Source organism: Triturus cristatus, chromosome 1_1 (genome assembly GCF_964204655.1).
Source record: "Triturus cristatus chromosome 1_1, aTriCri1.1, whole genome shotgun sequence".
Taxonomy (NCBI): Eukaryota; Metazoa; Chordata; class Amphibia; order Caudata; family Salamandridae; genus Triturus; species Triturus cristatus.
The window spans coordinates 287497012-287521474 of NC_140579.1; positions in this window are offsets into that span (position 1 = coordinate 287497012).

A 24463-nucleotide genomic window follows, 5' to 3' on the forward strand; every position below is an offset into this window, starting at 1 on the left:
AATACTAAGTTACAACTAAGCCTAAGTACAACGTACCACCCAACCTAGCCCACCTATTCCTGGCATGCCAATTGTATATTAAGTATGCATTTCCACTGTATTCCTCAACAATGCATATGGTCAAATCATGGAGGACACATGACTACAGTTTTTGTATACACCAAATTTTTGGTTTGATTGATTGATGCTGATCTGCTAGTGCTAACTGCTAAGCCTACCACCACTCATTGAACAAACTAGAAAAGGTTCTAATAAAGACTGCCGTACTAGCAGCACGTCACGTAACTGAGCGAGGGGGCATCACGCATACCACTAACAAATTAGAAGCTCATACAAAGTACCTAAACCTAAGTATCAATCCGCCCCTATCCATTAGTGACAGGACAAAGTAAGGAGTGGACTAGAGTCACTGTAGCATTACGTAACTTAATTTCTCTAAAATAAACTTGTAAAGAATCACGCTAAGCAAGCGCAAACGCAAAGCTGCAAACAAGTAAGATTAGTAGTAGCGCAGAAGAGCACCTGTGTCATAATCACAGAAGACTTTTAAACGTTATTAACCTGGAATGTATTGTAAGCAGCAACATTCTAGCTGGTTGGAAGGAAAAAAAGATATTCGCAATATATAATACAGAGCAGAAGAACAGACACAAAGTTGTAATAATTAACTAGGTACTCACCAAGCCCCGGGACCTCCACTCCTAGCAGGTCCAGCAGGTCCTGCTCACGGTCCAGGATGTCGGACCACCGGTGCGTTAGCTGCGCCTGGGTGCGCCGGACCCCAGATAAGCGCAACACTGCCCGGCGCACCTTCCCGCACCGCTGCCGACGCTCCCGGAGGCCGTACCTGGACCCAGGCCTGCCACCTGCTGCCAGGGTTGAGGGGAGGTGGCGCTGCACAAAGAAAATTAGTGCAGCCAACTCCACCTCCCCAAATAAGGCCCGTGCCTGCACCCCTTGTGGGTGCCGCCTTCCGCAAGGAAGGCGGTCGCGGCTCTGGCTGCGACGGCGAACAGCCCTACCCTTAGACATGGTTCTGGAGACGGGGCGGGAAAGAAAAGGTAAAAAAAATAAAGGAGTAGAGGAAATAAATAGCAGGCAATAGAAAGACAGAAAAAGTAGCTAAAAAACAAAAAAAAAGTAGACAAAAACAAAAAATATAGAAGCAGGAAAATAGTTAGAGAAATAATAAGCAAGAAAGATCCAAAAAAAGTGGCTATAAACAAAGGATTGAAAAGATTTTGGGAGGATTCAAAATCAGGCCCCAGAACCATGCAATAGAGTGAAAAACAAGATGGCGCGCCCATTGCGACCACGTGCGCAAGTTCGCTCGATAAATTCTCCCCGAGCAAGCAAAAAGCAACGCGATCAAGTAAAAGCGGTCACGAACAGGAAATAACTACCGCAAACGGGCGCGAACATGCATTGCGCGACCCGGAACAGGAAGTAAGCATCGCGAGAGGGCGGGACAAGTGAAAGCAAGATGGCTGCGCCCGTGAGCAACCGCATGGGTAAGTTGGCGACCCGCGATCATGCAAAAAATACCGCGAAAATAGGCGGGGAAAAAACTTCCGCATCTTCGCGATATTTCTGGCGTGTTTGCGGAGATTTTCAGCATTTTCGCGATAAATTGCGATAGTTAATATTGCAAATTCCGCCCACCCCTAGTGCCTACCTGGGTCGGACTGGCCAATAGGGCAATCAGACAGTGTCAGATGGGCTCGTCTGACAAGTCAGGGTATGGACCTGTTTTTGGCTGTTTGTGGGCCTGTTTCATGGTCTGCTGGGACGGCATTTACTGTTGATTCCCCTGACATTAAAGCAAACATTGCCCGCAGCAAGCTCAAATCCATGCAGTCTTCCTTACCTGTCAAAACACGCATATAACGTGTCTTTACAAGCTCAAAACTGCCCTGATATACATACATGTGCCACTTTTTCAGCTGTGTAACTCACTAATGGGGGCACTTTTATTTTGATGCCTAGGCCTATTTTCTGTTTCAGTCCGACCCTGGTGCCCACCACTTCATCAGTTGCCCCACAGGTGGAGTTAAGAGGTGACACCATCATTAGGTCACAACGACCCCTAACCCGTGTTTTTCTCGTCAAACCCCTCTAAAATACCATCTCAATTCACAACTCCTAGAATGCTATTGGGATGTTAACAGAAAACCCAGATTTTAGAACGCGTGACTAGTGAATGAAATCATCTGTTAACCCTACAAGGGCTCATGTAAAGACTTCCAGCGTTCACACCAGGCCTCGCTTCAGGCTGCGTATTTTACACTGTTGAAGAATGCCAGCCGACTTCATGCTCTGTCCCCTTTTCCTGTACTTCACATCCTGGTATTTATTCCTGCCTTCCTGTTATCCGCCCCACCCGGCCCTACTTCATTCACCCAATCCGAAGCGTCAAATCTCACTTCCGGGAACCGCAAGTGTGGCGTTCTCAACATTCCACCCCATGTAGGGTCAGACATGACCTAACTCTGAACTCCTGCTTTTAGATGGAAACGCCCTGGAAGAAAATTAGCGCAAACATAAGCAAAGACCAAGCTGATTTACAATCCTACAAATCTATAAGCATCTTCTACCTGATGCAGTGCTTTAAATGGGCCGGTACTCACAGGTTCTGAGTACCGGCACTTTTTAAAAATTGTTTTCTTTGCGAGTACCGGAACTTCGCCAAGCCTGTAGAGAGAGTCCGGTACTCACTTGGGCCTGTCCAGTTTTGGGCATAGTGCCAATATCGGCAACACTCACCATACCCCCCCATACAGCAATCTCTCAGCGAAATAACCAGACAAGACACCTTCTTTGTGGAGAAAATTTCTGCAGGTTTATTAGCATTACACCATGCCAAGATTGGTGGGTTAGCTTACGGGCGATCCCAAGGCAGGCAGCCCCTCGCCGCCTGCCACCTGATGAGCCAAATTACACCATGGCCAATCCAATCGGTGTCAGTCAGATTTGGGGGAGGGGCAACCCCTCCCACCGGTGGACCACCCGTCCACTCCCTTGCTCACGCCCCAGAGGGGGCGGAGCCTTACAGGCAACCCCTGGTTGCTTAGGTCCACAACCGCCCTTAGGACTAACGGGGTGCCGTCGCTCCTCCAGGGTCCAACGCGAGGACCTCCCTGTGGATATTTGGCTTTAGCACCCTTACTGTGCTCGTGCAGAGGGTACCCTTCTGTACCTTACAGCCTCTGGATCGCCCTGTAATTCCGCCTGCAACACAAAAGAATACATTAGATAAACCCCCCCCAGCACCCTGCCTCAACGCCGGGTATGCGGTAGGAAGGGAAACAGCATCAGGGTAGAGGGCAAGGAGGGCGCCCAGTGGGCGGGGAGAGGTATATGTACCTCACCCCCCCACCCCCTCTACCCGGAAGTGACGCAGCACGCCAGACCCTTGAGGGTCCTAGCCACTGGGAGGCTGCCTCCTGTGCCTCTTGTGGCACTAAGGCGGCCGCCCTCTTAGCGGGTCTGCTTCGTTGACCCCGGGCAGCCGGCATAGTGCCAATATCGGCAACACTCACTGTGAGAAGTTGGCCTGATATGTAGTGCTCACTATTCTAGTGATCACTGTGTATCATTCCAAACGACCCTTATTGATGATTGGTTGTAAGTCAACCTTTTAGACCAGCTATCCTAGTAGCGTGGATACGAGCAGTCTTTAGGCTAAACTCTAGAGGGCGTGTTAAGCCAGCTGTTTACCATCACATATACCCCTTGAACACCAAGTGAAAGGACACCACACAAGTTGTTATGAAAATAAAAGGATATTTATTTATAACAAGACTACCCTGGCTCCTTATGAGTCAGGGAGCTAAGCACACTACAAAACTCTTAGGAAAATACTTCAGTTGCACAATTTACACAAATGCCCGAGGGGCACGAGAAACCATCTACACTAACAGTGAAATGCGAATGGTTAGAGTCTGGAGGTACTGATTCCGGAGTGATCCGATCAGTGGGACTAAACGAAAAAGGAACTGGACACTTGTAGAGCGAACCTGCGATGGAGCACCGAGATGCTCGAGTTACCTAGCCCGGAGGCTGCGGCTGCGTGAAGTTCGGCAAGATGTCGGGAGTCCTCGTGTAGTCTCAGGAGCCTGAAAGAAGCAGTTGCTGGCAGGCGACCAGTGACGATGTTCAGAGCGATCCACGCCTGGATCGGTGATGAAGGAAACCTGAAAGCAGAGGGGACTCAGTTCTCAACCGCTAGCCAGCGATCGTGTGGGTACCAGGAGGGTACCGGCTGAAGTCACCTCGACCAGGTGAGTGGGTGACGTCGGACTCGGCTGTTCCTCGGGCCAGGAGGCGCGGCGGCGACCAGGATGGAGGGCGAGCTGTCCCACGAAGGTGTCTGCTGTCGATGATGCTGGGCCCAGGCAGGGGCAGCGGATCTTGGCAGTGGCAACCCAAGCGGGGGAGTCAAGATGGCGTCGGGAGTGGACCAGGAGGGTCCGTGGTACTCCTCTGTTGAAGGGGAGCAAGAGCCAGTCTGGAGCAACCAGACTAGTGATGAAACAATCGTGGTGCGTCGTGAAGAGGGCCACAAGCCGGTCGGCAAGTGGTCGAACAACGCGGTGAACAACAAGGAGCGGAAGGGCCCCACACAGATCTCGGGGATGCTGGGGAGGCAGACTTCGATGCTGGAGCTGCTCAGGGTTTAGGGCTTCTCAAACCCTAGGTGCACTCACTCGAGGGTCCCTCGGTGGGCGTGCTAGATAAGCGTCGTGCAGGTTCTGAAGATAGCCGGTCCCGCAGGTCTCGTCACACCTACGTCTCTCAGCTGGGCTGATGAGGTAGGTAAAAGGTCAGAGATGACAGGGTACTCGGGTCTCGTCGAGCTGGGCAGTCTTGATCCGTAGGAGAGACTTACAGCAAACCGCAAGCGCTTAGGTGGTGCCTGCTGGTGCAGAGTGGCTACTCCTTAGCCACAAGGGAGAGTCTTCAGAAATAGTCAAGAGTTCCTTTCGTGGAAAGTGGTTCGTGATTCGGAGTTATCCGATTATATGATTATCCAATTTGGGAAGGGGACTCGCTCCTACCTTTATTCTAAGAAAAGGGGCTGGCCCGTGACTAGGTTCTACCTATGGGTGGAGCCAGGAGGGGGGTGGTTACACCCCTAACCTTTGTCCGGCTTCGCGCCAGCTCAGGGGCTGGTGTGCCCCCGAAACTGGTTTGAGCCGGGCTATGCACAGTGAGCACCGGGGTGCCACTTGCAATCACCTTCCTTTCAGCCCTGCCTACCTGGGATACACAAACCCTGTCTGGGACGGTGCTAACACCGCCCTCGACAGGAAACCCTTTGTCCAAGCTCCCCTTGCTGGAAGGTCCCCCAGCAGCAGGAGGTCAGACTTGTGTCTGGTGGCAGCATCCATTTTGTGATGCTGAGGCTTGAGTCAACTTTAACCGGGGTTCAAGGTTACTTCCATGTCGTGTCCCTCTAAAAGGGGGGAATGCTAACCCCGTCACCAGGACTGGCGAGGGGTTCGTATTCCCATTCGTATGACACCTTACTCGACATGTATAGGTGAGGTGAGGCCAAAGTTAGCAATTGCATTAAAAGTAGTTGGCCCGCGTCACCATGGAACGGCTATTAGGACTTGGTTCCGCAAGCCGTCGACGGGCTCAGCTCGCGCCAGAGCACCGTCCCACATGATCCCCTGCACTCTGCCTTCAGGATTGATAAGGCCTGCTATAGGAGTGACTGATAGGAATCCATGTGTCCATTTTAGGGTTTAGGTGTAGGAATACTACACCTACAGCAACGGGTGATTACACCACGTGGCCCCAGCTGTCGTGCAGCCAGTTGTGTCAGATTTGGGCGGCCATTCCAGGGGTGGCATAATACATGCTTCAGCCCCTGGTAGGCCCTGGGTACACCGATGCCCTGGATACCTGTGGTATGCTGAGACAGGGACTGACAAGGCGGCCCAGTTCCAATTAGTGGATGCACCTAACGTACAGGTGTGTTAATTTCGAGAGAGAACAGCTAGGCTGTGGGTCTGATTGGCAGGCCCACAGCCGGAGAAAGTCGTAAACCAATGAAGCAAAAGCAAAAAATCTGGGTGATCATAGGATTGCAGACCCTACTCTCCTACACTCACCATCCCCCCCCATACAGCAATCTCTCAGCGAAATAACCAGACAAGCCACCTTCTTTGTGGAGAAAATTGCTGCAGGATTATTAGCATTACACAATGCCAAGATTGGTGGGTTAGCTTACGGGCGATCCCAAGGCAGGCAGCCCCTCGCCGCCTGCCACCTGATGAGCCAAATTACACCATGGCCAATCCAATCGGTGTCAGTCAGATTTGGGGAAGGGGCGAGCCCTCCCACCGGTGGACCGCCAGTCCACTCCCTTGCTCACGCCCCAGAGGGGGGGCGGAGTCTTCCAGGCAACCCCTGGTTGCTTAGGTTCACAACCGCCCTTAGGACTAACGGGGTGCCGTCACTCCTCCAGGGTCCAACGCGAGGACCTCCCTGTGGATATTTGGCTTTAGCACCCTTACTGTGCTCTTGCAGAGGGTACCCTTCTGTACCTTACAGCCTCTGGATTGCCCTGTAACTCCGCCTGCAACACAAAAGAATACATTAGATAAACCCCCCAGCACCCTGCCTGAACGCCGGGTATGCGGTAGGAAGGGAAACGGCATCAGGGTAGAGGGCAAGGAGGGCACCCAGTGGGCGGTGAGAGGTATATGTACCTCACCCCCCACCCCCTCTACCCGGAAGTGATGCAGCACGCCAGACCCTTGAGGGTCCTAGCCACTGGGAGGCTGCCTCCTGTGCCTCTTGTGGCTTTAAGGCGGCCGCCCTCTTAGCGGGTCTGCTTCGTTGACCCCGGGCAGCCGGCATAGTGCCAATATCGGCAACACTCACCATCCCCCCCATACAGCAATCTCTCAGCGAAATAACCAGACAAGACACCTTCTTTGTGGAGAAAATTGCTGCAGGGTTATTAGCATTACACAATGCCAAGATTGGTGGGTTAGCTTACGGGCGATTCCAAGGCAGGCAGCCCCTCGCCGCCTGCCACCTGATGAGCCAAATTACACCGTGGCCAATCCAATCGGTGTCAGTCAGATTTGGGGAAGGGGCAAGCCCTCCCACCGGTGGACCGCCAGTCCACTTCCTTGCTCATGCCCCAGAGGGGGGCGGAGCCTTCCAGGCAACCCCCGGATGCGCAGGTCCACAACCGCCCTTAGGACTAACGGGGTGCCGTCGCTCCTCCAGGGTCCAACGCGAGGACCTCCCAGTGGATATTTGGCTTTAGCGCCCTAACTGTGCTCGTGCAGAGGGTACCCTTCTGTACCTTACAGCCTCTGGATCACCCTGTAACTCCACCACAGCTCTGGGTGTGGCCACCGTCACCCCAGAGCCCCCCACCAAGATAGGCTTCCTTACTTACACCTTGCTGTCTCTGAGGCCTCACCCAGAACAAGTAAAACAGGTCCAAACCCATTCTGGACAGGTGTACCCCATCCTCATCAAAACACCTTGTGGCCTTAGTATGCAGTAACCCATGACGGATGAAGCCAAAACCCCCTTTGCTCAGTCAATTTCCTCATGGCGCAGTTAACCTTCCTGCGAGAGACCTCCATGGCTTCCCTTGATTGTGCGCCCTGCCACACCCGCCGGGCATTATCTCAGACTACCATATCTCAAAGGTCCCCATCTGGTTGCTCCTTACACCTGGTGACCGTCAACGCTTGAAGCAGTGCCCTTCTCTCCAGAGATGCCAGATTATTCCCTTCCAGGTGTATGACCCGCACATTAGGAGGAGGAATCCCCCCCACATGTCTTACGCATGGAGGACTTCATGTCTTACAGCAGTGCCTTCCTGCCCAGGAAAGACAACTCATTGCTTCTTAAGTGTATGTCCCACTGTTAGGGAGGGAGACACTCCCCCCGGTCTGTGACACAGCTATCTACAGCAAGTTGTTCCAGCGCTAGCCTAGGCCCCCAAACTGAATTAACTCAGTGGTGGGAACAACACCTGTCTCCGATTCCTGCCTTCCGCCCCTCGTGCCACCCTGAAGATGCACGAAAGGCCATATACCAACCATTGATCCTGGCCAAATAAAGAAATGCTGGGTTGCTAACACCCATAATTGAGCACTGTGCACCTTTCTATACAATCCAGTTTGCACCTAAGCCTTTTTACTTACATCCTGCTTGCTCGAGCTCCTCTCCAGGTCCAGCAAACAAGTCCAAGGCCACTTTAGCAGTTGAAGCCCCTTCTTCTTCAAAACCCCGTGGCCTAGGCAAGCAAAAGCCTAACGCACATGCCCCCAATTGTTGCCTAACTTACACCTGGAGGACCTTATCTCTTGCAACAGATCCCTCTTCCCCAAGAGAGACAAGTGTGTACACAGGGCCAGAGTTCTTGGCTAGTGGAGCCCCGTGGTAAGTCATACGCATAACTTGCCTCCCCTTTCGTTTCCTATTGCCTGCACGTCCATCACCGTCTGCAAGCAGTCAAAGATGCTGAGTCACCCTGCTATTGTCCCCACCCTGGCGTGGGTGACCCCCTGCCGAACTACTGCTATGGTAACCTGGAAGCATAGTAGTGGATGTTGAGAACGGGAGGTGTGGAATACCCAGCCCAGATTGGGATGTTGCTGGGATCAGAAAAGGACATGTAGGAGGCTCTAATCCACTTTAAGTTATGCCTGAGTACAACCACAGCCCCAACTGAAAGTATTGCTGCTGGCTCAGTCCAGCGCTAAGCGCCGCCTGGCCTCTCATGCGCCTGCCCCCTAGACAAGCTATTGACCTTTACTACCTGTGTGTTAATAGGGGATTATTATTTGACTGGTCAATGCCTTTGCTACTGACACATGTGCAGACTCTTATGGAGCCCCTTGTGGTCTTTCCATTTGCTGGTTGGCACCAAATGCTGCCTGGCACCAAATGCTGCCTGGCACCTATAACACTCTACCGTACCTCTATCAGGTACTTTTTCCATACCCCCTATCTTCACTCTGCATCAATCAATTAGTTGATACCCACAAATGGCCGGTATCCTCTGGCACCGCATCCAGAACACTTTCCCCCAATCAGGTGCTAATCCTGTAAAGTGGGGATCCAAACTTGATAACAATGCCACTACCAATGTTCATTATTAGTGAACTGCCTTTGTCCCCTGGATAGCTAGAAGGAGCTAGGATGTGGAGGGCATCCCCCACCCACGTGTAGGAAATTATTGTACAGCCCGATCTTCATTCCCCAGGGTGAAAATAGTACCAATATGAGTGGACCCGATGACAACAGCGTCACGTTTAAGCTTCTCAGTATCCCGCCAGGACCCCACTTGCCTTACTTCTTGGACCTAGCTAATCCAGACACGGCGCACATGCGTGCCCTTCCCATAGAAACCCGCCGAACCAATCTCAGGCCCTCGTGCGAAGAAAAACAATACATGGCCCGAATGGGCCAATATGTGTCCAAAGAGATAATACCAGTGAAAGGCTATTGTTTCAGCCAGTCCAGCAGTGGAGTCAAAGCGGAATGGACTAAGTGTGGGCTAGGACAAAGGAGGAGGTATATGGGCGGCGACTGCCGGCCCCAAGGTCTGTGCCCTGCTGCTGCTTCACCAAACAACAATGGCCCAGAGTCTGAAGATGGTGATGTTGTGATACAACTTAAGATAATGTGGGCAGAGATATATCTGTCAGTTCATGGTTCAAGCACATGTGTAGTTCGACTTAAAAGTGTGTATCACTGTGACTCTATTTGGAGGGGGACAGTTGATCGAGTCCTTCCCCCTGCAGGTTACAATACCCTATTGTCTAACATGTATAGTAATCTGTGAATAAAAGCATGACAGTCACAATCCTCCCACTGTTGGAACATAGCTGCAGTTCCCTGATATTACGCAAATAATATCTGACACCCACCAAATCTTCATAATTGCTGGCTTTACTGGGAAGTGTGCCCAGTTCAAGCACTGTTATTTCTTTACACTTCTTTTCTTTCTATAACTGCAAAATGCGAGGACATTGTAGGCACCCGTCCCCTTGCTGAACTAACAAAATTGCGAGCACAACTTTGTCCGGAGACATTCCCTTAGTCTTTCAAGCGCAGCAATGTGGCAAGTCCAATACAGGGTTTGAACGCCCCTCTAATTACCCTGAACCTAAAGGCCCCGAACTGCTAGTCCTGTTACCAGGGACAGTGTCGGGTTTCCCCCTGCTAGTAACGTGTCGGTGCCCACAGACACCTGCATTGTATAACAAGTGAGGCCCAAGCTGTTTAGCAGTTCACTCCTAGTTTGCCAACTATGCTTTTAATCCAATAGTCATTCTCATTAGAGCGGCTGACAAACCCAATCATTCCACACGTGAGCTCACATTTATTGTGAAATTGGGCATCCCTTGCATTCAACAGCAGCCAACAAACGCCAGCCATGTTAGCCCTAGTGGCATCTGTGGAAGCCAGGTCCTGCCACCTTCTACCAGTCTGTCTGTGGTCAATTTGACAATGAATGTTGTGCCTCAAGCTTAGCTTCCAAGCCCAGAGCTGGTACCAAGACGTTGGCGGCAAACTCCCAAGGCTACTGAGACAGAATTATCTGCACTGGCAGGTTGAGGAGGAAGTACCAGCGTGAGACAGTGAGTTCTTGAACTAATGGCCCCCAGATATCCCTGACAATGAGTTATGTGCAATTAAAATAAAGGGCCAGCCCCTAATACACCTGTCCCAACACCTAGGTGAAGAAGATTAGTCCATTCTCGATGTGCCAGGCCCTAACCATTTTTATTTATTTATTTATTTACATTTATTTGTCTTCCTCTGTCCGAAGTGGCAGCATTTATCCATAAGGCAGAGACATGGCAACGTGCCTCACTCCGGGTGGCCCAAGGACCCTGTTGGCGACGCAGCAAAGAATCCGCTCAATGCAAATACAACCCCTACTCTTGCTGCCAAGTCCATTTGGGTAAAACGGCACCCAGGATGTAAGCTTTGTCCTATGTCTGCTAAATCACCCCCACCGCATAAGATGTCCCTCCGCGCGTCCGGAGGCCACTTAAGTTTGCACCACCTTGCTCCTGACCTGCTGCCAGTCCTAGTAACATGACAACTACTAACCCAAACAATTGTGCAAGTGTGAATATTCCGACTATTCAAGGCCCCAAGGGCTATAAGGATGGCATGGGCAGCAGGCAATAGATTTAATGTATGTTGAAATAATTCTCCGATGCTGTGGCCATCTCTAAAACAGAGACAGCGCCCAGAGTGGCTGGCTGTCACCATCACAGACAATTAAGTGACGGTGCTGAGGACCGGAAACCACCCGGCCAAATACTGCGGGAGGAGGTCACCCGCTGCAACACCTTCAAAGCGCGTCTCCATGGACCTGGCTGAGGAGCTGAATTACCACTGATGTTGATGCCTGGAGTGCGAGGATGGACCGCCTCCCCCATTACAGCTAACCACCACCAAGTGCAGACCCTTCATGATTACATAAACAACGAAAGCTCACACAGAAATATCCTCAAAACCCCACAAGTCGCCATAAGTTGTTTTGACTTCAGTCGATTAGTTACATTGCCCACATGCACTATAGGGAACAGTAGGCATTCAACATGACAATTCTATACCACGAAAAATGGCCGACAGTTGCCAGCTTTTCCTAATACCAGTGAAGCACTGTCGCTTGGTCACTGCTCTTCCCGAGGACTCATTTCACTGTAGAGACAGCATTCTTACCCTAATTCATTCTAGCCAGGCAGTTCCCTAGAATGCCACCATGTACAGGACAATGTGTGCCACTTCCAACATCAGAAAAAAAACCTTCACGTGCGTCACTGTCTTCTGACCACCCCGAGGCTCGCACGCTGTTTCTATCTGACGGACCGGTTTGACTCAGTTCTAACTGTAGGTTTCCTCGCTAAACTGTCAGCCAGTAGCAGCGTAATGTCCCGGCCCACGTTTTGTTGAAGGCCGACCACTGGCGGAAGGAGAGCAAGGAGTGCAGCAGCTAAACACAGTGCTAGGGCCACGTGCTGCTATCCAAGCCCACCGCCGATGAACACCTGACAACAACTGAGGCAGTGAATCCCATACCCCCATGCCTCCACGCAATGTTTGCGCCCACGCCATTGGCTGTGAGCCTATCGTGAAACAGCTGGCTGCCACAGCGCTCGTTACCGGAGCATAGAGAACATTGAATTGGAAACTCGCAAACGGGTCTGCTCGTGGAAATTATTCATCAAAGAACACGAGCGCTTATGGCCCTCCATCCAATTCGTGAAAACGCGAGTAGTATTTCACTAAGCCAAGCCACGGCATCACTCAGTAAGCACCCTGCCCGGCTTGAGCACGTAAATATCCAGTGAATACTATAGCTGTCACCGTCATGGTTCTATGTCACTGCATCACCCAATAAAACGCCTGGCACATGTTTTACTAACATCAAAGGGAACAAACCATACTGCATGCTGAAAATTATAGAATGGGTTCCCCTGGTAACCCCTTAGATCAGCACATCAGATACTGGAGATCACGACCCAATGAGCCAGCGCTGCACAGGGCACAGGCCAGGCTCCGGAACCACAGCTCCTGGGCCGAGCAGCTCTGTTCCCCCCTACCACGGCAGGCCAGGTGTGCCCATACCTCGCCACGACAGCCACGTGCAAGGACCTGAGGGAAGGATGCTGGGGAAGCCTACCTATCTTTTCTGATATGCTATCAACTTTTTAAAAAGCTGACCGCTGGCCTCTCCCCGAGCACAGTTCACGCCCAGGGTATAAATCACTGCACCACACCGCCCATGTCCGTCCACAGCGCATGCACCCGGCAGGAATGCAAATCCCAAACAAAATTGGATCCCGGGCAGACAGCAAGGCCGTAGACCATCCTTCTGTTGATCGTGCCTCCTACACATGCCCCACAAGCCATGGGCCTGCTTACCAGGCGGCTCCGATTGCATTGTGCACTGGGCACCGGCAGTCAGGCCGCTACACGTTCACTCCTTCCATGTCTCTCAGGCTGCCCCTTACCTACTCGCCCAAAGAGTACCAAAACTCCTGAGAAACCCGGTCCTAGGGCCCGAAGCCTGCTTCTCTCAGGAGGGTCAGAGTGCTTGAGAGTACCGTGAAAAGGGGGAGGGGAAGGGAGCATGGTGCTGCAGGGAAAAAGGGGCCCCCAGGCTTACTGCGTGGCCAGTGACCTCTGCCTGGTAATCCCAGAGGGACAACGCCAACACTGCTCATCTCCCTTCCCACCATCATAACTGACCCTGTCTGCCTCTCCTCATCTCGCTGTACATTGCCGATGGGACTCCGCACCCCCCTCCCCCGCTTTCGCGACTCAGAGCAACCCTGTGAACTGTTGGCTCAAAGTAGTGGAGAGAATACACCCCGGCCCTGGCAGGCTCGCAAGTGGCCCGAACCAGTAAGACTGGTGTGCATCGGAGGTTGTGCCCGTGTTTTTTTTTTTTGCCTATTTATATAGCGTGACTCGACCCGAAGGTATTGGCGCGCTTTACCCGAGCATCGTATTTACATTACATGTTCAGGCACGGGGAGATTAAGTGATTTGCCCCGAATCACAGGATGTGGACACGACCCCGACGCTCGAACCCTGGATTCTGGCACCAAAGTCGGCAGTCTAGCCGTTGGGACGCCGAGGCTCATGCACCCACCTGGTTAACAGTACGCGACTACTACCCCTTCGCTACACCAGATTAGACACCTAGCTTCTTTGTAGAAGAGTCGGAGACCAAGCTTGCTCTGTCGCCGAAGCTCCTGCCCACTGAGATCACTCACCAGACTTCTCAATTATGCGGTGATCAACCCTGAGGTGATGGGACCGGTTGGCTTCCCCTGTAAACAGACACCCCTTGCGGCACCAGACCTAAGCCCCGCCGCAAAACTGGATTCCCGGACGGAGGAGCCTGCACGGCACCCGCTGCCCCACAACGTGGCGGAATGTCCCCCCTCCAAAGCCTATACCCGCGCACAACTACTCCCCCATCCAAAAACCTTGTCGGCAACGGAATCCCCGGAGCCCCCACATGGGCCAAGGCATAGGCCAAGGCCTTGTCCCCCACCGCTCTAGGAACCACAAGCCCCGGGGGGTAGGGGGTTGCGCGGCCCTGCAGGAGACAGACCCAGTCGGGCCATGGGCACCTCTACCGCGTGGGCAGGGGCCTCCCGGCAACGCTGCTGGCTAGGGGCCCAGCTTGACCCCCCTCACCGGAGGGGGAGAGCCTCTACCACCACCACCCGTGGAGCCGAGAGCTGCCCAAACCTCCCCCCGTCCCGCGGGCTGCAGCCGGGCCGTTCAGCCCAAGGTGCTACCCGGGACTGGGGGAGAGGGGGAGTATGCACTCACCGCACTGGAGAGGCAGCAGCTCAGGGACATGAGCAAAACGGCGTCAGGGTAGAGGGAAAAGAGGGCGCCCAGTGGGCGGGGAGAGGTATATGTACCTCACCCCCCACCCCCTCTACCCGGAAGTGACGCAGCACGTTAGACCCTTGAGGGTCCTAGCCACTGGGAGGCTGCCTCCTGTGCCTCTTGTGGCACTCCGCCCTCTCCTTCGTGGACCCCGGGCAGCGGGCAAAATGGTCACATGAGCATGTACCAGCACTCTACCGTGACCATTTTCCAGTGAGCAGCCCCTGCTTTAAACGTGACGCGTGGCGCCAACCTCCACACTGCAGGGTGGCAGAAGCAAAGAGAATCCCTGCAAAGGGAACTGTTCGCTGTGGCTTCTCCTTCCTTCTTTGCCAACTGCACCTGTGAGCGCCCTCGTTCCCAGCAAAGAGAGGAGCATCAATTTCCAGTCAGGACCAAGGGAGGAATACGGAATATGATGCCGAGGAGGCCATCATGTCCCCTGCAGGTGGCCGCCACTCGGTAGCAGGACCAGCCTTTGTCTCAAACTGGAAGTGAGGTGTGGGTGTATTAAGGGGAAAAGGGGCAATGTCAGAAACTTAAGGAAAGGAACAGGAGGTGACTACAGCAGCCACCTATGTCAGACAGAAAATACCGGCTATGTTTGTCTTTACGTCTTCTTATTGTGGAACAGCCAAGAGCTTGGAGGTGAAAACCAATTCTTGTAAAATTTTCAGGACTGTTTTATTAAATGACAGTTATCCCTGTCTGTTTTGTTAAGCATCCTCAAACATTTAGACAGCCATCGAAGACGTTTTAATAGATTTCTTCATCTAGTTGCAGGTTTATGTCTCGGTAGGGAAAAAATATCGGGTTTCTCTAGTTTTCCCAATATTTTTACAGGCCCATATCTAAAAATTCAGCAAAAACTGCCAGGTGGCTACCTTGGCGCTGGCGCGTGTCATTCTTGTGGATTAAATTAGATGGGTGGTGGCAATCCTGCTGATGAGATCAGGAGACTGGCATCGATTCTCCCTGATGCAGTGACATCAGGTGAATGGCTTTTTTCCTCTTCCTGGTGTAGTGAAATGAAGAGTCTGGCTCCTATTTTCCCTGGTGCAATAGGATACTCACCTTAGGAAGGTCAGCAGTTTCTACCAAGATCGGTATGTGATGTGCAGGTCTCACATTCAAGTCCTGGTGAGGATGTTCCAGGGGTTAATACTTCCAAGGTTGATAGACTAGACATCAATTTTGAATCAGTGCTAAGAATTTGATATAATACCATTTTATGTAAAGAGTTTAGTGAAAGCGGTATGAAATAACTGATTTTTTGGTGGGGTATGGAAAGGTCCTTCCTTTGTCACAGGCCCAGGGAGTAACATAGAAATAGGTGCTGTGGGTTAAGCAGAGAGCTGACTTGCTGAATCCCATGAAAAACTCAGGGAGTGTGGACTCTGCGCAGGTTTAGGGCAACTCCTCTGTTATCTGCTTTACATGGCACAGCAGGCACATAGCTAGAATCTGTTGGACCTCCACATTCTAAAAAGAGATGTAAAGGTATCTCATCCAGGTGGTGCAAATCTTAAACATACATTAAGAACAGTAAAGAGCACTGTTTTGGGGTTGAAACCAGTAAGAAAAAGTGAAAGGTACTGGGGACTCTGATCTCAGATTTGCATTCTCACAGTGGCGAGCATCTGCTGTGTGTTTGTGGAATCCATGTGTGGCACAGTACTTTTTTTCTTTTTTTTATATATTTGTTAATTAAGTTTAGCAAACAAGAAAACACGACAAGCAAAGTCAAACCACAAATGAAATGAAAATAAATCAGTCACAGTGTACATATACAAAATTCAGGAAACATGCCTTATATCAGAGCACAGGTTCACGGGGCTGTACATTATTGGGGCGCAAGCATCCCAAGGAATTCTTATACAATCATTGTTGGGGAAACATAATGACAAAACTCTAAACTCCTTGTAGAAGGCAACAGTTAAGCCATCTGGCCCAGGAGCACTCCCGGCTCACATGGACTGCAGTGCGTCGTGAATTTCCCATGCCTCGAGTGACCTCATGAAATATTCTCTGTGTTCATCAACCAACCAAGGGAGTTTTATATGTTCCAGGTAGTCCAGAGCTACGTCGCTCCCTCCTATCAGTCTGGTTTGATAAAGTTTGGAGTAATAGTCTCTAAATCTATAATCAATGGCCTCGGGGTCGCGCAGTACCTCGCTGGTGGCTGCACGAAGTTCTGTGACTCAAGTCGCCTCCTGTCTACCCCTCAAAACAGCCGCAAGTGTAGCACCCGGGCGCTCACCTTTCCCGTAAGTTTTAGCTACGGTGTATTTCCCCAGAAACTTGATTTCTCTATCGGCAGACTCAAGATATCCATCCAGGGTAGGCTTTAGTTCTTCCGCCACCTGGTCGGCTCCGACCTCTAGGGCCTCCTGCTTGAGGGCAGCTAGTTTCTTTGCCACAGCTACCAGGTAGTCCCTGATGGAGCAGAGCACCCCATAGTGTTTAGTCATAGCATTCCCTCTAATGTAGACCTTAAAGGCCTCCCACGTCAGAGCGAATAGAGGAACAGAACCAATATTAGCGTCAAAGAAGATCTCGATGGCTTCCGCCATTTCGGTCTTCAACGCATTATCTAGTAGAGCTTAGGGCGGAAACCCCCAGGTAATAGGTGCTGGCTTTTTTGATGGGGTGTCGAAGTTTAACTGGACAGGAGAATGGTCTGAGTATGAGCGTGGGTAAACCTCACACCTGCAAGCCGCAGAGAGAAGGAAACCAGTAACGAACCAGTAATCAATCCTAGTACACAGGTTGTGCGGACAGGTTAGTGTGTGAAACCCCCCTGTCCAATATTTCTGGAGCGCCAGACATCTACCATGTTTAGTTCTATGATTGCATCCTCTACAGCTTTAGCCAATCACGATTGTCACCGCACCGGGCCCCAGGAGTCAAAAGCAGGATTAAGGGTACAATTAAAATCACCTCCCTAAACCATCGGAAGCGATGCCCATCATCGCAAGCGCGCTAGGACCTCTCTAAAAAATTGCAGGTTATCAAAATTGGGCCATATACATTAATAATAATGAATTCCATTCCCTTCCCCTTAATCTTGGAAATTGCATATCTACCCTCCCTACCCGTCTCTAAAGCCTCAAGGGAAATACCGCTTCTAGGGTTGATCCATGTGAGCACCCCTCGAGCATGCATGGAGAAACCTACAGCGTGAAAGGCACCATGCAGACGTCTGTGAGTCAGCATTTGTGAGTCAGTGGGTAAATGAGTCTCCTGCAGGAGTGCAACGTCTATACTTTGTTGAAGTAGGCAATCACTTTCCTGGTTTTCCGAGAATCGTTTAGGCCCCTAATATTCCAGGTTAAGAGCTTCAGTCTATCGCCCTAGTGTCAACATAAGGGATTGTTTCAGCAGGAATGTCACTCCCATGTCTAGATAGAGATACCCTCCAGCACCCCGCCCCGCCTCGAGGCACCCCTGTTGAAATGGATGATCGCAAGGTACACTCTGTGACTGAAAAAAGACCATATAAAAACAAACATGTCTTGAATTACCCACCCACCACCCACACCATGTAAACCCCAATATAGCATAGATGACACCCTCTCACCCCCCACCCTGCATAAAGATCATGAACCAGCAAAAACAGTACGGTGAGTAACACACAGGGCGGCTGTTACCTTACCACCGCAAAGAACACTACGAAAACAGAAACATAGTAATGCCATCAAATGCACATCTGGTACATCCATGCATAACAATGACAAAGCTGTCCTTATATCTCTAGTAGTCACTCCCACCGTCCATGCTTACATGATGGAGTATCTGCCATCTGGGCTCACAGGCCAGACGATTTAACAAGTCCCTACCCCATCAAACAACATGCTAATTGAACAATGCTTGCGATACACTGGCTTCGTGACTCAGGAAGAACAAGAACAAAGAGTCCGACTCGAGATTCAAGGGTGGGGGGAAAGGGTAGGGTTGAACCTGGCGCCTCTATGAGTCCTAAGCAAAAGGTGTGTAGTGAAGGGGAGAAGTGTGGCTCAATGATTAGAGCGGCAGACCCTGATGCAGAGGTCTAGCCCGGGACCAGGGTTCAATTCCCCACCTCGGTGGGTCTTGGGCTCAAAAATTCCACGGACCTGATAATTCTTGCCTCGGTGCCTATTCCAATCATGGAGTGCAACTCTGGGCAATAGCTTGCTTAATCTCCATAACGGCCCCCACAATGCTAAGGATGCCTGGCCTCCACCTTGGGGGTGCCCAGGAGTGGACGCCTCACAGGGAAAGCCAGGATGGGTTCCACAGCGGTATTCGTACAAGCGCCTTGAGACCCTTGCAGGTGAGTAGTGCGCTATACAAGTATCAAATTTTATTTATTTTTAAGGTCGTGCTATTCCTCTTCTCCTGCTGCACCACCAGCTACCTCATCCAGTCCCTCGGTTTCTTGGCTTCGCCCGTCATCTTGAAAAAATCCTTCAAGGCTTTCTGTAGCGATTTAGGGTCGAGGAAGATTCTGGATTGGCCGTTCATATTGACTCTCAGCCTGGTGGGGTAGAGCATGGCATAATCAAGGTTTTGATCCCGTAGGCGCTATTTCAGAGAAACAAATTGACGTCTGGCTTTCTGCACCTTAATAGTAAAGTCCTGGAACAGTGAAATTGTGGAACCCTCGTACTGCAGGACTTGTTTTATTCTTGCTTGCTTCAGGGCCGTATCCCTATCCCTGTAATTTAGTAGTTTCGGAATCACAAATATTTCCGAGAAAGTTCCTCGATCTAGAAGTGTGACCAGCAGCTTTTTAATGAACACTTCTATATTGCCGACTGATGTGGATTCTGGCAGCCCCGTGATTTGTATATTGCTTCTCCTAGATCTAGCCTCTAAATCTTCTGCCTTCTCCTGCAGTGCCGTTAATGTTTTTGCTTACTGCTTTAGGGCTGTGTCAAACTCTGACTACGCTTCCTCCACTTCAGACACTCTCCTCTCGGTAATGTCAATATGTTCAGCATGTTTATCAAGGCGCTCCGACATTGTTGTAATTTAGTCAAGATTGTTCTTTATAGAATTTTAGTATGTCATAGAATGTTGAATGTTGGAAGACATTGTAGAAGGGAGCTGAGGTGGAGAGCAGACCGTTGATGCTGATTCTCTGCGATTTCTCTTGAATAAACCATGTTTTATACTCTTCCATGGTGAGAACTGACTATTTCTACACTGGCGACGATGGACTTACTTGCTTGATTGGGGACAAGCAAATTTCAGCATCAATTCCCCTGAGGACACTTTGACTGGCCCACGACCACCGAGCCTTAGCAACGTTTTTTGGGGGGAAAACTACTTGGCTACTTCAGTTTTTTTGGCCCTTACCACGGATGGAACTCACCAAGTATTAAATCTTATTTCCTAGAATTCGGAGACACGCTCAAGTCATTAATCAATAGTAAGTACTGCCCGGGAATATTCTTTACTGGATTGTGGACTGTATTGTGGATTGTATTGCCTTGTATGAATCTTAACGGAGACCTCTTTTAATCGTGAGCGCATTAATTAACTATCAACTTATTTTTACCTACCATCATCAGCCTTTCAGGCAACGACCGCTGTTCGCATTATTTGAACGTCGGCACCGTTCTGTTCCGTATCCTTGGAGCTGACTTGCGATCATTCTGCGCGCTCCTCTGATTACGTGCAGCGCATCTACGTGGGTGTCATCACGTTTGGGGGCACGTGGCGCGACCTTACGCAGCCGCCATTTTAATTAAGGGAAAGAAACCCAAGCATCGAAAAACACGATCTTCAGTGTATTATTGGAACGCTTTGCTGCATAAGTCTCCGGAGGCAACTTACTACTTCCAACTGGTATTTCTTTGCTCTACATTATTTATAAACACTAACTTTGACTCTTGCTGACCACGGTGACTACTTTACTTATTTTGACTTATTATGTTAATTTTTTTTATTTTTGTTGTTGTTTTGCTGCTAAGTAACAGTTCTGCTTTTCTCCACTTCTAGACTACGGTGACTACTTTTATTGTTTTGAATTATTTATTTTTTTGGATGTATACATGAACATTGTTACCAAGTGTTGGACTTGGCCCTTCTGGCAAGTTCAGCCCCAAAATGTTTGCATTTGTCCTAGCCTTTCCCTATGTTGTGTAAGTGGTTTTAGGCCTCTAGGCGCTTTTACACTGTGTCCCAGTGGAAAGTGCATGAGCTCTGTGTTACATTGAGTGAGACTGACCTGCCCTCCCATAGGAATGCATGGGGAATGTGTGTGTCATGGTAGTTCCTGATGCGTGGGGAGTGCAGGGTCGAGTTAGGTATGTGCGAACTTGTGCGATTGAATGCTGCGCAATGATGTGTGCGGCGTTACTGTGTCTAGTGTAGAAGTGCCACTTCTAGAAGCTGGCATGTCTGTGTAATAAATGTGAAGTGACTGCCTGGCTTGTGATTGGCTGGTGTGCCTGGCTCCAGGAATCAGGATGGGTCTGCCCCGGTGGTGAATAAAGAGATCTGCATGCTGATGGCAGGGAGGAGTACACCTGGGACCTGAATAGGGCTGGGCCTTCCCTACACAATGCTGGCCCTGTGGTGCGACTGATGTCCCTAGCCTGTCCAGTGAATGGGGAGAGGGGCTGAACACAACAGGGTGCTCCAAAACCAGTTGCATCTGGTTTTTCCCTTAACCCTGCAGCCTGAGACAAAGGATTTTGTGTATAAAAAGGGGCTGTGACCCCATGTAAAATGTTCTGCTGATCCTAACTGGAGGGGGGCCTGCTGCTGGGCGCCAGGAGGACCGCCACTGGGGACTGCCTCCCTGCCTGGAGGGCCCTGTGAGCTGGCCCCTGGGCCCAGCCCTTGCCCCCCTGCCTTCCTAAGGACTTTGTTCCTGGACCTTGCCTTCAGTTGGGGAGAGCTTTTTACTTTTAACCCTGGACTGTGTGCAGTTGCTTTTATTCCCTAAAAACGCTTTGCTTAGCGCTGTGCTTCGTGAGCAGTTCACGAATTCCCCGAGGGGTGGAGGATTCCCCCGTGCTCCGAGGAAAAGCGGGAGCCCACCCCGCGTTATGCCGCATCATTAACTTATTTAAATTGCGGGTGCCCACCCCGCATACTAGTGCCCGTCGCGGGTGCCCACCCCGCTTATTCCTTTATTTAAATTGCGGGTGCCCACCCCGCATACTAGTGCCGGTGGCGGGAGCCCACCCCGCTCTTTTCTTTATCTAAGAAACGGGAGCCTACCCCGTATTGACACCTCATCGCCGAGACCGAAGGAAAATCACCGCCCCGAGCCGCGCATTGAAGTCCCTCCGGGCCGCTGCCCAGCGTGACCCGGAAGGCAGGGACTCCGTGGGCGGGGCTTCCAGGAAGGGAAGCCCCGCGAGAGGAGAGTCCGCACCGGGACAGTCGAAAGAAGACGGGAGAGGACGGGAGCCTACCCCGCCTCCCCGAGTGCCCCTGCAGAGTCCCGGGTCCCAGGAGGGGGCCCGGGTGAATACGAAGACACCGTCGCCACCAGCGAGGCTCTCCAAAGAGAGGGAGAGCCCCGCCCGCTACACCGGGGGAAGCAGAGTGCCAGTCCCCCTCCAGAGCCCGGGAGCGGTCCTGCGATCCGCCCGGGTTGTACGGAGCCTTGAAGGCTCCTCACTGAAGTCCAATCGTCCTGCCCGCGCCGCAGGAGAAGTACTGCCGCCGCCTTCACAATGAGGAACCTTCCCCCCGCTAAGAGCCCTGAGCTGAGACGGCTGGGGGGGGGAGGGAGGTTATGTACTTTGTTAGTGCCGACCTCTGCACCGTAAGCGCAGTGGTGCTGAGTGGTCCCGCCAGGGAGCGGGCCACTCCAACGACGGGGCCTAATTGTTTATAGAGCCAGAGGTGCTCCACCGAAGGGGGCATTATTATTCAAGAGCCCAGAGAGGCTCCAACGTTTGGGGGGGGCATGTTTATTGCCAGAGCCTGTGCGTGGCTCCTCCGATGGCCATAATTGTCTTAGGCCGGCCCAGAGGGGCCCACGCTTTTCTTTGAGTATTTCAGGAGCCAGTGCGCTCCATGGGGGCATGATTATTTACAGAGCCCCGTATGGCTCCAACGCGCTGCATCTTTGTTCTGAAGGCACAGTGGTGCCAGGCCTTATCTGATTCACAGCTGCCCAGCACTTAGTGGGTAGCTGCAACGTTTATTTTGTGCCCCGGCGCGCTTTTCCTTGGCTGCCTGAGCAGCCCAGCCCTGACATCTTGGACAAAGGGCGTTTGAGCCCCTGAAAGGCCAAGTTGGCCTGGGGACAGTTTCCCTGTGTTGTGCCCTCACCTGGGGTACGTGGTTATTTCTACATGTGTACGTTTGCGTAATGTGCATTGCCTTTATGCTTAATTCTATTTCTTAAATGTGTCTATGCTTAGGAGATTGTTTTCCTAGTATAGGTTATGCTAATGAGGTCAGGGTTCCCTGCGTGATATATGCCTAAGGTGTTTAGGATTGCGTAGGGTGTACTTACCTTTTACCAGTGGTTACTGGTTGTGTTCTACAATGATTATTTGGTGCTACAATTATTCTATGTTCTAAAAGTGCTATTTCTACAGAGTACTAGTTCTACCAAGTGCTTATTTCTGACAATGGTCCATTTGGCCCGGCCCTGTGTAAATAGTCCCCTGTAAATTGTGCCCAGTGCCCGTTGGCACAGTGTAAATTGTGTGAATATTATCTAATGTGTTTTGGTATAATACAAAGGCTATTTTGATATATAACCTTGTGTGGAGTTTCTTTTGTGGTGGGCCTTGGGTGTTATTGCTGGGTGCGCGCCCAAACGCTTTACACATTGCCTCCGGGATAAGCCTGACTGCTCGTGCCAAGCTACCAAGGGGGTGAGCAGGGGTTATCTTTGGCGTGTAACTCCCCAGCCCTGACTTAGAGTGGTGGTTTCTGCCTGGCCTTGGCGCAAGCCCTAGCCAACCAGAAATCCCATTTCTAACACCATTACATATAGTCTTATATTGTATTAGACAGTGTGACTTATACAGTTGAAGTTCTTACGAATATTTATTATTTTTATAGAAATAATTTGCAATGGCTTCTGCAACAAGCATGTCTCAACCTCCAGCATTTCTTTTGAAAAGGGTGATCCCATACTTCCTTGGAAAAGGTGGAGGAACTTATTTGACTCTTATATTGTAGCTATTGGTGGTGAAAAGTTTTCAGCAATTAGGAAACAAGCTATCTTATTGCATAATTTAGGTGTAGAGGGATGTAACATTTATGACAGTATGGACCTTATTCCTGTAGGTACAGGAGAAGGGGAATCTAATGATGTGTATGAAATGTCCATGACAATGCTAGAGAGATATTTTGGTCCTCGCATAAATGTTGTTCTTGAGCGCAAACCTGTGAGTTTGGAGATCTTTCAGATTCTTTAGAGAGGGATCAGTTAGTGAGATGTACAAACAGTTCTCGACTACAAGAAAAATTATTATCCAAGAATCCTACTCTGGATGAGGCTGTTGCAATCATTGAAGGGATGGAAAATACCTCCTCTTGGGTGAAAGAAATGAAAAGGGGTTGTGACGATAAGAAGGAAAATTCCAGCGAAGTTCATGCTTTAACTTATGAGGAAAATGAAGTAAATTCTGAAAATGTAGCCAAAGTTTCTCCTGTTGAAAAACCTAACGTTTCTGACAAGGATTCAAGACCGTGTAATTTCCCAAAGAATTTTCCAACTAAGTCTGATCGTGAGGTTCGTTCAAACCCCTATCTTTTCAGTAGAGATGAGAGTGAGAAAGTTTCCAAAGAATTACCCAAAACTAAGTGTTATAGGTGTGGAAGTACATCACATTTTTTGAATTATCCTCATTGCTAAGCTAGAGATTCTATCTGCATGAAGTGTGGTGTTAAAGGTCATTATGCTTGTGTATGTAAGTCAACCCGCAATGCAGAGAAGAAGACAGAAGTTGTGCGTACAATAATTTTGAGCATTGATGATGATAATGGTGGGATAGATACTGGAAAATTATCTATGCCGGAGTGTAAGATTGCCGTTGACAATTTTGACTTTGTAGTTTTAGCTGACTCTGGTTCC